The sequence below is a fragment of the Poecilia latipinna genome, unplaced genomic scaffold, assembly GCF_001443285.1.
Source record: "Poecilia latipinna isolate Pla-1442-1.1 unplaced genomic scaffold, P_latipinna-1.0 Scaffold109, whole genome shotgun sequence".
Classification (NCBI taxonomy): domain Eukaryota; kingdom Metazoa; phylum Chordata; class Actinopteri; order Cyprinodontiformes; family Poeciliidae; genus Poecilia; species Poecilia latipinna.
Window position 1 is genome coordinate 53701 of NW_015112725.1, and position 12883 is coordinate 66583.

Genomic DNA, 12883 nt, shown 5'->3' on the forward strand with positions numbered 1-12883 from the left:
CTTCTGAGTTGTAACATCTTCAGTCAGTCTTGCATTGCTTTGGTGTGGAGTGCTTTGGTATTGTCTTTATCTGCACATTTTTTTTGTGTGGCACACAACAAAAGAGAGAAAACCAGGAATGTCTCAACTGGGATTTTTATCAGCAGTATTCAGGTAAATCCTGGCCAATATTTAAGAGTAGGCAATGGTCAATACCAAGTCACACTTTTGCTGATGTGGCGTTTTCATTATCGCCTGTGCCCTTTGGTACTTACATTGTTTCCTATCTATTCATTAATCATTTTGGCTCATGTGGCTACAGCTAATTGTGCAAGGCCAAAATGTTTTTTTATTTTATTTTTTTTTCCTAGAAACTCTCTTACCTGCCAGATGCACCAAGAGCTATTTGTGAGCGCAGTAAGCATAGTAGGTTACATGATACAGAAAAACAGACAGGGAGTCACTTCAGGCTCTCTGTGTCTCTTACAGTTATTATCAGAAACCCCAGATTAAATCAATAAAACTTGTAAATCAGTTTTGCATGCCATGTAAAAGAAAGCAGCTGGGAGTGCAGCTGACATAAAATGACAGGAAGTTTACTTACAACCAGTTACCAGGAGGTGAGTCTAGTACTGATCATTTATAAATACAGTGGTCGAGACAGTAATCCAATACCTTAAATCAGATCAGATTAACACCAAATTGAATGAAAAGACAAGTGAGCATCATTTTTAGATGCGAGTGGTGAAAAACTGTGGTGGTTCAGTAACAATACGTGTTGTTAAATGTGTTTTTACTGTAACAACATGTATTGTTGCAATGTGATGTTGCAACTCTAACATGGAGAAATATGAATGTATTTTAAGAAGACAAACACAATGTGTGTTATTACGCAGCACTGTTCTAAAAACAAAGGGACATGCAATCTCAGAGGATTGATTCAAGGCTAAAATCATGAAGGCAGTTGCAGCAGTGACCTCATCTGCAGCTGCATTATGGAACATGGTAAAGACATGTCAAAAGGTCTTATTTTTCATGACAGTCATCATCCCTTTTTGAAAATGTAATCACTTTAGAAGGATTTACTGGGAATGACATGGAAATGATAAACAGCTTTAAGTGTTACCAGTGGGTTAAGAGGGAAATCAGTTTGATCTTTTCCATATTAAGCTTAAAGTCAGATTTAAATGTTTATCGCTCTCAGCTTTTCACTTTTTCCCCCCCAATGTTTAAGAGCAGTCAACACCTGTTACGGGGGCCGGAGGAACAGGAGTGAGATTTTGGCTACAATTTCAGCCAGTCTGTACGGGCACAAAATGGTTGGTCTTATGGCTGTAATGAGCCATGGCAGCTACTCAGTGGGAGCCCTGTATGAGCAAATGGACAAGAGAAGAGGAGCCATAATGGATTAAACTCAGATGAAATCCTTTATGAACAAATCACTATGATGATACTAAAGAGATATAGCTATTTTGATGGAGCTATTGATGTTGTTTTCATTAACAAAGCCTATTTGTTGCTTTATTCTAAGGGCTAGAGTAAGAAGAAAACCAAGGTATTGTTTCATTGACCACTTTACCTATTTAAATAGCTTTAAATGAGATAAAACATTTATTTCTAAAGAGCATTTACTTCAATAGTGTTTTGTCTCAGCTCATAAACGGAGGCAATTTCTGCTTTTACCAGGGCTGTGCTAATTCCAGCCTGGCCTTTGGTACACTCGAGGCAGCCCTTTAAAGACGGCTCTCTTTTGAAGCCTGCTGGTCGAGCTGTTCAAAGCTGCAGCTGTTTTTGGTGGTGTTTGACAGCTTTAATTGATGTTTGTTTTGGCATCGAGTTTCGTTCCTTTCATGCAAATGTCCAGCATGCGGGGAAGTGGGTCAGGGCAGCACTAGGTGGGCACGGCTTGTGTGTGCTGGGATAAGAGCAAAGCAGTTAACGGATTTACATTTCAGATCAGAGAATGTCAACAAGCACAGAACGACAAAAAGAAGCAATACTGATGCTTTAAGTTGGAAATACAGGCTTCATTAACATCTTCTTGATTAGATCATTGCTGGTGGGAGCACTCTGAAAGATACCGGCCCATTTTCTGCAGCTTTCACTGAGGTCCACCACTTTTTTTTTATCAACAAAATATTTCCACATTTGTTGTCCACCTGAATGCCCACTGAGCTTCGGCCATTTATCAGACTCCTAGCCTCCCCCTCCCAACTCCAAAACCCACCCCGCCCCCTATCCCATGATCCCTTTTCCCTCAGCCTGCGCTGACATCACTATGGAGGCACGCAGGGGCCTCTTCATCTGCTCTCAATTAAAGTCCTGCAAACTCCTCAGCGGAAACAACCTCAAACTGCTATGATGCTAAGAGAAGCAACCTGAGACCTTGACAAAACAAGCTGGCGACAAAGCTTGCCAGCAGTGTGTGTGACAAGGTGAAGATTTGTGTATGATAATCAAGTTAGAGCATGAGCAGCAGTCCTTTATGTGAGGCAGCAATGAGGATATGTAAATGTAAGATCTTCTGATGACCAAGCAAAGATGTCATTAAATCATAAAAATGCTTCAAACCTGTTTCACTAATTTTGGAAGGAACCCAAAAATTAATTAAAAGTGTCATTAAAACCTGCTATTTTGGGCTTAACATGGACGGATGTGTTTTTTGTTTTTCAAAAGCCTTCCAGCTTTGTTAGATGGAAATTGATTTGTACTTAATAAAAAGCCGTGTCTAAACTTGATGTACACTGTGCTATTATTTTAACTTCAAAAGTCTGTTTGAAATGATCAAATATAAAATTATACATATCCAAGTTGAAGAGTACATTATGTGCTTGAATATAATGCCAGTTTTAGTCATTAAATTGTGGAATCGACTCGTTTTTGGGAGAGTTCAGTTATAACATACATGTTATCAACTGTGGGTCTTTGAGTTTTGGTTCTCGTCTTTGGATAATTTCTGTTTTTCAGTTTTTGCCATCCACTGCCTCCACATTTGGTTTTTGTTTTGGTATCCTTAGCTCTTTATGTGTTTTGGTCACTTTCTTTTACATTCTTACCTAAGTTTAATCTCTTACTCAGGTACTCTTCATTCAGCTGATTGGTCTCACCTGGTTCAATCAGCCACTGATGCAAACGGCAATAATATTAAACCTATCAGTATGTAAATATCTTTAGAACTGTTTGCTAAACCACATGCTATTTGAACTCCCCTTTGTACAAAAACACTGAAAACTTATTGACCTCTGCAGCAGTTTGTAAGTTTTAAAGTTAAAGCTCACTGTGGTAATGAGCAGGGACTCAAGTTTTAGCAGATGATGGTGACGCTCACAGAGCATCAGAGGTTGTTGTGACCCAGATGCTCTCCAGATGTTACCCAACACACATTGAGAGTCAGACATAGACAGGAGGTGAATAAGAGGGTGTGAATATGTCTGCAAAAGGCCATGATTAATAAATCTTTGCAAGTATAAAAGTTTTACCTGTATTTCAGAGCTACGATGACAAAACAAAGCGAAGTGAGGCAAAAACCACTTTATGAAGTCAGATGCATTCAAAAATATACAGCACACGAGATTGTTGAAATCACAAGGAGCTGGAAAGACAGCTGGGCCTCAGGAATGGGGGATGGTTCCTCTTCTCTCCAACCGCTAGTTTTTCCTCTCAACAACTGAATGATAAACAATATAAACTAGTTCTGCTGTTTATATGAGGAAAACAAAGTAAGTGCCAAATGAAACGCATCATTAAAAATTTATTTTTAGTCCGTAACCTCGATGTGACAGTCACTTGCTCTACTTTGTCTTATTCCTTGTTCATCAGGGAACAAAAAGCAAAACCTTCAGCAGAGTGATGTGACTGACCACCACGTACCCTCACCCCTCTGTCCCTTCACCCCAACCCCCAACTTTAGAGTCAGTGTTGAACCAGCAGGCCTCCAACTGGCCAGCCTTTCTCTGCCTGGGAACAAGAATTCATTACAGAGAAGAATTGCCTTATTGTGAAGACCCTGTTGCCCCCTCGTGCAGGAGAGGGTGGTGCCTTGCAACATGGACACTGGGCCATCATGCCGTGACCCGGCTTCAGGGGTCATATCACCCACTCATCACACACTCACTGTTTGGAAAAGCATTGCATGTACAGGACTGTCTCACAACCACAAATTGATGCAAGTTGATGTTTATATGAACTATTGTGACTACTCAGCTAATCTGTGGCCATGCAGGTAGATTTTCCTGCTTAGAATCTGAAACCTAAAGTTTTTCAATCCCTGTAATAAAGAACTAAGGACATTTTCTGTTTTCTTCGGTTGAAACAAAATTGTGTTCAGTTTATCTTCAGGTTTATATGATGGAGATATCAATCTGTAGCAATGTCATTACACTTCCCTGTGGCAGTGTTTATACACATCAACCTTATTTCCATTTCACAACAACAAAGATCAATGAATTTTATTGAGGGTTTTATCCAACAGACGAACACAAAGTAAGTCAAAAAGTGTCTTTTATGTCCTTTGTCTTTAACTGGTTGAATTGACACCTTTTTTGAGTTTTAGAGTGATGTGTTTGGAAATTTTCTATTTTTGTCCTGTTATATCCACCCAGCAGTACCAATTGTTTGTAAAAATCAAAGCTTTGAAAACAAAAAAAGTCAGCAGTCATACAAAAATACTGAGTAGGTAGACATGGTTTGGATGGGATCAGAGGGCATTTTCTCATGTTCAAATAGGAAGCAGATGTTTCCTTCTCTTTGTAAATAGAAATGGTTTAATTACAAGATTTACTTGCTAGGCCATAACCCTGGATATCTCAGAAACTTGGACTCAACTGCTGAGCGTGACATTGCTGAGGCCCCCATCTCATCAGATTAAGACCACCACAAAATCTCTTGGAACTCCATGACTATTCAAATGTGATTATATTACAGCCCAACTCCAGTGTAGCAGTAATGACGCTAATATGTTCTTAGTACTATGATTTAATTGTCACTTGCTGTTTTCCTTGCTATACTACCATGATGTTACCGCCATAACACATAGGCAATTCACACACTCTGCACAATTTCCTAACATTTTCAAGAATATTCTTACTCTCCACCATCAGTTTCAGCCTTGCTGTAAAGATGCAATCATCAGCTTATTAGTAGCACATAAAATCAGGTGGACTGGTTTTCTAAAGTTTAATGCATACCAGAGCATGATATCAGTAGCTCCTTTTAATCTGGTGTAGTACTATTAGATGTACACAAAATGTAAAATCTTTTGTATTGTTGTATCTTCCCATATAGTTTATCTTTAGGTGCTTCACAAATATGCAGGTCCTTTTTTTGTTTTGAAATATGGATGAAAATCGTGGTTTGTCTTTGTGATGGACTCACACCCTGCATGAACAACTTCTTTTGATTAATGGACAGAAGTTGGCAAGACTATGATAATTTACATTGCACAGTCCAGTTCAGATATTGAATAATGAGATGCAGTTCTAGATTACTTTTCTCATACCCTGTCCTATGAGTTACAATATCATACAAAATGTCTTGAAAGAGAGAAAGGTCTACAGAAGTTTGACTTGTCTTATTTGAACATTGTGGTTTGCATTAAAGAGATATCAGCCAGTTTTATTTGTGGATTGTGTGGTAGAAATCACCCTGTAAAGAATTAGAATTAAATTTGTTGCTTTACTTTGGAAATGCCACTGCTGTTCTGCAGTTGAGCAGATATAGACATTGTTCTGTGGCTCTGGTTGTGAGCCAGCTCAAAATTGTTTTGTTGCAGTGGAAAAAAAAAAAATATTAAAAGCAGTTGCTTTACAACAGTGCTTCTGGCATGCCTGGTTTCACTGACAGCGAGCTGCAATTTTAGACTTGTTTTAACATAACATGTTTTTAGAATAAACATAAAAAGAATACAAAGAAAAAACCCTGCAAACTAAAAAAGATCAATTTGTTCTGCAATCATGCTGTGTATTCATGCACTTATTGACATAAAATGTACCTCTTCTAAGAAAGCAACTTAAATAGATTGGAATTTCTCATGAGGGATTTTTACAAAACTGTCTGGCAGTAATATTTTATGTTAGTCCCAAAACAGCTGCCATTGTGCTTTATCTGTGTGATGAAATCTGCAGCCTGCAGATCAAAAAAAATAATAATGCTATTTTGCTAGTGCTGGCCAAAAATAAGACTGTCTGACTAAAAACCAAAGGTGTTAAGATTCAAAATAATAAAATTAAACAGAACTAAAAGGTTTCATGTGGTACAATCTCCTTTCACAAAAGGCTGAGACGTCTGTTTGGTTTGTTAAGGGGAAATGATCGTATGAATGAATTCAAAACATTGTATTTTTACTCTGAGGTTCTAAGCAAGGTAGTAACCATGCTGTAGTGTTCAACATATAAAAGATCAGAGTTGTTTCACAGCCTGGTTTTTAGATGTAGTGATGACATCTGTTTTTCCAACCAGTTGTCTATGGGATTTGTAAGCATTAACACACGACTGTTGCTATGACCAGAATAGAGGATCTTCTTTGGACAGTAGTGGAAGATGAGTAGATATTCAGAAACATCTGAATACCTTCCAGTGGGGATGATAGGTTTAAACTGACAGCAGCTTAAAGGCTTGTGGCATAGCTTGTGGAGAATCTCTGAAAACACAGGTAAACATGAGGTACATTGTTAGGAAGCATGTAATTCTGGTTATAGAGATAGATCTTGAATATCACTACAATATAGGACAATCAGGCACAAAAAGCTCATCCTAGCTTAAAGATACTTGTCTTTAAAGTATTATCAAAAAAATAGCTTTGAGAAAGATGCATGTAGGCTTGGCAACTAAAGCTTGTCCAACTGAGAAGTCCCAACTCTACAACTTTAGTAGCATGCATCTCTCAGAGGTCTCAGTCCAATGTTAATTAGTCTCATTTAACATAAACATGCCCAAATATCCACTAGCAGTATCTCTTCTGTCACACCTTGGCTGCTTCACAAAGAACAGGCTACAGTAAGACTATATTGTCAGTGGCTCAGCTTGAAATGACAAACAGAAGGTCCATAGGAGTTGTGCTGGCCCAAGCTGATAGCAGAGGTCACTGGCCTTCCCTGCAGTGGGAGTGACAGGCTGCAATTTTTTTCTCCTCTCTTCATTAGCTATTTACATTAGCACCTAATGTGCGGATCACCATCGCCACTCAACGTGAATCCGACCAGTCCAAAGGGAGAGTTGCTTGGAAGTGTTCACGGCACCCCGGGAGTCGCCGGGTGTTGGACGCCTGCAGGGTGGTGGGTGTTGAGAGCAGGGGCTTGTTTGGATCAGGGACTGAATTTTCCTCTGAAGATGAGGAAACGGTTTATGGCACGCTCCCATGAGAGTGTCTCCTGCTCTTTGAAGCTCCTGTCTTGGTGGCTGCTCTTATCTATGGGAAGGGATTATTTTATCTCCTCCTGTTTCTTTCTTTTTGTTCCTCTTCCCTTTCTTGCTCTCCAAAATCTCAGATCTGGTCCAAAGACCTCTGTGGAGATCATCTCATTGCCCTTCCCATTTCTTTCCACTCTTTTCCAATTTCTCCTTTACCGTCTCGCCACCGCCACCCCCATCCCCACCCCCACCCAGCCTTCTATTGCTTTCTCAGTTGCACCCCACACTATTTTTCTTTCCCCCCTATATCTCCTGTATTCTGCCCTTCCAACACATGACAGACTGTGTAATTAATGAGCATCATAAACCTCTCTTTCTATTAGCTACCCATTAGTAAACCTGGCAAGCCTGTCATTTTGGACAAAAACACACAGCTCTTTCATTTGATCCCCACATCAAAGGAGAACCCCACTGTTTTCGGCTCAATACACTAATTGTGTCCTCGTTCTGGATGGGGCTACACCCCCATTGCTTCAAAAAAGCAGCCAGTGCTGACGGGAGATAGTAAAGAGGAGTACAGAAGCAGAAATCATTGATTATACAGGCCTAATTTTGGAGGAACCTTTGTTGTAAAAATTACAACAATTTAGTAGAAGGCCTAAAAGTCGGAATGCGGACATTTATCTACACACCACCGGAGAGCTTGCTTTTACTGTGGGCATATTTTAAAAAATAGGACGTGTCAGTGGGCTTCAGGCTCTGTTAGAGGTGTTTTATATGCCGCTGTAAAGATAAAAAGGAATTTATAAGCGGGATGGAATGGATTCCCCTACTTTACACTACAAACAAATAATGCAAAATCACGAATCAGCAGTCTGGTTGAGATATCTTTCATCAAGAAATGCTAAAAGAAAAATTAGCTTATGTGTGTATATGTTGCTTCACCGATTTTATGAGTCTATATGAACTTTTCCAAAAATCTAAAAAAAAAAATGTTAAGATTTGAGAAGTACTAGTGGTAGATATTGGGCAAAACACAGCATGCAGAAAAGCAATCACCAACAAGCAGGCTGTTTTTCCTCTTCTTAAAGGCCTGACACATCACACGCTGGGCCACCATAATAGGCCGAGTCACTACCATGGCAGGAATCATCACTTTACTTCAGTCACAATTGTCTTCTGCCCTTTGCAAGGCTCATGCCCTTTTGTTCCCCCACATAAAGGCAACAGTCACATGTCTGAGTTTTTTTGCAACCTGCAGCTGCTCTTCTCTCTCTCTCTCTCTCTGATTCAGACCCTCTTCTTCACCTTCAGGAAACACTCTCCCCAGTGGCCTCGGCAGGCATCAGGTCCCTAAAATTGTTAGAAGGAACAACCAAAAATCATTAGATTCCCCCCTGACTCAAGCCTGACTGCCACCATTTATTTTTTCAAAAGAGTATGACAAATTATATGATGGAATGAGTCAGCATTGGCTACTGAGGAGTTTCCCTAAGGGCGATCTACGTTAATCAATCAAGGCCACCTACATCAACAAGCAGCTGCCCCCAGTGTTTAGATTTTTTCTATGGAGACAAGGGAACACAAAGGAATTAAAAACTTGTCTCTTCTCTGGGTTTGATAAATGACTCAATAAACCTCAGATATTTGTTCTCCAATTTGATAAAGGGCCAGTATAAAATAACTCCAACCCATGATAACAGGGATTGATTGTAGGCTGGGGGTGGGGGCCAGGGTATCTTCATATCCTTGGGATGGCTTTAAACCCTTGCCACCTCCGCTTTCACAAGCATCAAAGGCAAGAGCTTGGAAGTAGGGCTCGCAAAGCCATCTCTCCGTTGGCCTCTTCAAAGGACAGGAAGTGTGTCAGAGGGACAGGCCTTCTTTCCCTGCAAATTTGGGCAAGTTGCTATAATAACAAGCTCATCTGTGTGTCTGTGGCAGTCCAGTTCAAAGGAGGGCTAGATTCCTCTTGGTACAACATGTGATGATGAAGTTAGGACTACTACTGAGTCGTAAGCATAGAAGGATGATTTATGAACATGCTTCCGGTGAATAGACTTAGATATTAAGCTTCTGTATTTATATTGTACCTTTCACCTTTCCTAAAGTTTTACTAACTTTTACAAAAGATGTTATGGTGAACAAGGCATGATAAAGTTTTCAATGTTACTTTACTAAAAATCCATCCAGCTCTCATTTACTGTAGTTGAAACTTATATTTTCCATGAACTGGCTCTTCATCTATTTGGATGTATTTTCTAAGAAGCCTGTTTATCTAACTCATACAACACCTAGTCATCTATGGGAGCTTATGGGAGGTGAGGAGTCTGTATTTATTTGTTTATCTATTTAATCTGCATAATCAAATAAAGCTAAGTCAGCCTGGTTTTGAAGTTCTTTATCTGGAAGTAACATCAAAGATCCTCTCTAGCTCATCATTGGAACTTCCTAGCCATTCCCAAAGACAAATATAATCTCTTCTGCATGTTCTGGGTTTGTTCCAGGGTCTCCTTTGTGCAGGGAAGGCCCAGAAAACCTCTGAAGGAAGACGCCCAGAATGCCCCAAGAAGTTTATCTTATTCTGATGTGGTGGAGCAACAACTTTACTTTGAATCCCCAATAAACGATAAAGCTCTTACAGAGGATGATAATTTCAGCTATCATGTCCAGAATATTATTCTTTCTGATCCATACATAACGGTCATGGTAAGGGTTTTTGGATAACCTGCTTTGGTAACACTTTATTTGAAGGGGGTGAATAAGACTGTCATGACACTTTCATAAACATGACATAACACCTGTCATGAACATCAATAAGCCTTCATGAATATTTATGACTGTTGTCATAAATATTCATGAAGGCTTATTGATGTTCATGACAGGTGTTATGTCATGTTTATGACAGTGTTATGTCAGTCTTATTCAACCCCCTTCAAATAAAGTGTTACCCCTGCTTCTCTACTCTCCCTAACTGGAGCAGAGTCTGCGTTACTGCTGATGAATCCCCAAATCCATTTAGCTGACAGAGCTCTTCAAAATCTTCATAAAGCAATGATAAGACCCTATGGTTCCCTAAAAGATACACTCTCCTCTTCATTGCTATGCCTTGAAATTCTGATCCTAAAAAAACTTTACAGCCTCATTTTAACAGCCAAGAGCAGCAGTCCTCAAATCCAGACACTGAGGACCAGTGTCTTGCAACTTTTAGATGTCTTTCTACTTCAACACACCTGAGTCAAGTAGAGGTCATTAGTAGGTCTGCAGAGGATTGACTGCATACTGAGGGGATAATTCAGCCATTTGATTGAGGGGTGTTGGGTTGTCACTTCGAAAAATTGCAGGGCACTGGCCCTAGAGTAAACTTTTCACTGGAGACTGAGAAGTGTGACAACTTAGTAGTTAGGTCAAACTTTCTGTGTCTCTATTTAGCCAGACTCCCTTTCCACTTGGTGTAAACCTTGGTAAAACTGTCTTAACCCTTGTGTCTAGAAATGGGGTCCAACTGACCCCACACACGTAAAACTTGTATTATTTGCCACAGTCCTCTACGTTTGCCTCAGTCCTCGCACGCACAAAGGTTAATATGCCCTGTCCCTGGATAACCTCTTGAGGAATATTTGCTCAGTCAGACCAGTTTTTTTGTGCTGATTAGCTTTGCTTACTGACCACAACTAGAGCAGACTGACTGACTAAAAATTTGGGGTAAATTGGACAAAAAAATGTGCAGTGTTGACCCAACTCTATGGGTCTCTGCTTCATCAATCCTACTTGAGACATGAACAACTGTCTCATTGTACTGCTCAAGATTAAGCATGAACAGAGAGGTCTGAAACTGTTTTGTGTGAAACTGAATTATTTGGTTCTTTCAAACTCATAAGTAATGCTGAACACATATCCAATTCCGTCTAATGACTTATTCTGATTGCTCAACTCACTTATCTTGTCTGACAAGCTATGCTTTATAACATAAAACATGCTAAGATGTGATAAATCATTTCAAGTATTTCAGTGTCTTAATAAAAAACTCCTGGGAGCCCAGTGTAGTTATGAATGGAAAATAGTTAATTTTCCTAAATGAGCAAATAAAACACTGGCTCATTTAGATCTGCCTAAGTTTTGCTTTTTCTTTGAAGATGTACAATTAAGGATTAAACAAATCCAACAGGCTTAAGATACATTTCTCCAAGGTGCTTCCTGTTTGTTGAATATGCTTTTGTAAAGGATTCTTAAATAAGTACAATAAATTATTCTATTCCTATGAATGTTTTCCCTTTGGCATCAGTTTTGGTAAAAGTAGAGTAATTCATGCAAAGTTAAATAAGTAATTAAAAGTAATATATTCTTATCTAATTGATCGGATACAAAAATGTGTTGTTTTTACTTTTAAAATATTTTTTTTCTTTTGTAACTTGTCCCTCTGATTTAATATAATTCAGTCTAATCTATGAAGGATTAATGTAATCTGTTTCTTTATTAGAAAAATGCGTTGTATTTAGAGTTATGATTCAAAGTATTTTAGAGGAAAAGGGTGAAAGGAATCCTTGAATGCGGAACTTCTGAGCGTGATTAACTTTAACTTTTGATCTTCCGCGGATACAATTTACAGAAGACTTCTTGGGAGAACATCTGGAACCTTAATGGTTTTGGTTGGCAGGGTGAGACCCACTGTGTGCAATATTACTGTCACACTGAGAGACTGGCAGCCTGGCATGAAATGGCCCAGTAGCTGCTATCTTTATGCTGTATATCTGAAGACATCAAAAGCATCTTAGCTTGCTTTCATCTGCTGCCTCAGTCCAATAAGACTCTTATTCTCATGTCAGAGACCTCAAACAGAGAGATGAGCGCTGTGCACTAATCCTGATTTGATTCTGACCTCAAGAGGCCCAAATGGGTGCATAATTGTTGACTTGATTTATCTAATTCTAAAAGGGTTATAAATTCAAATGCAATTCAATCGTCATGCAACCTTATCCTCCTTTGTTCTCAGAGCCAGTGAAAGGTTTTATGAGGCCCGACGCTGAAGGTGGGTCCTTGTTAAACCCACCAGAAACTGCAAAGAGTCACTGACCTATTTTATATTTTTATGCAGGGACTTAAAAAAAAATTCAAATGTTATTGCATCACACCTTAAATAGATTCATAAAAGTTTGAAAGGTGGAGCTAAGATTGACCCCATGTTTACAAACAGCATTTTGCAGACATATAGAAACAATCAGTCATGTCTTCGTCACTTTTCATTGTTTAATCTGTAAGATATAATTAAACATTTCAAACATTCATAAAATGTTTGAAGTGTTACTTTCATGTAATTGCCTCACCATATAATGTTCTATTTCTATATCCCCTTTAAGCTGAGTATAGCTCTTTATAATAGTATGTCAGTGCATAAGAAGTAAATTTTGGTGCACTTAAACCTTTTTTTCTAAAAAATAATAATATATTTTTTAATATAGCTCTTGCTTTTCTTTTTGAAATTATATTTATTCACATGATCTCTCAGTCATCACCTACTTGTTTTCTGAAAATTGTAATAAATTATGCCAAAACCCAT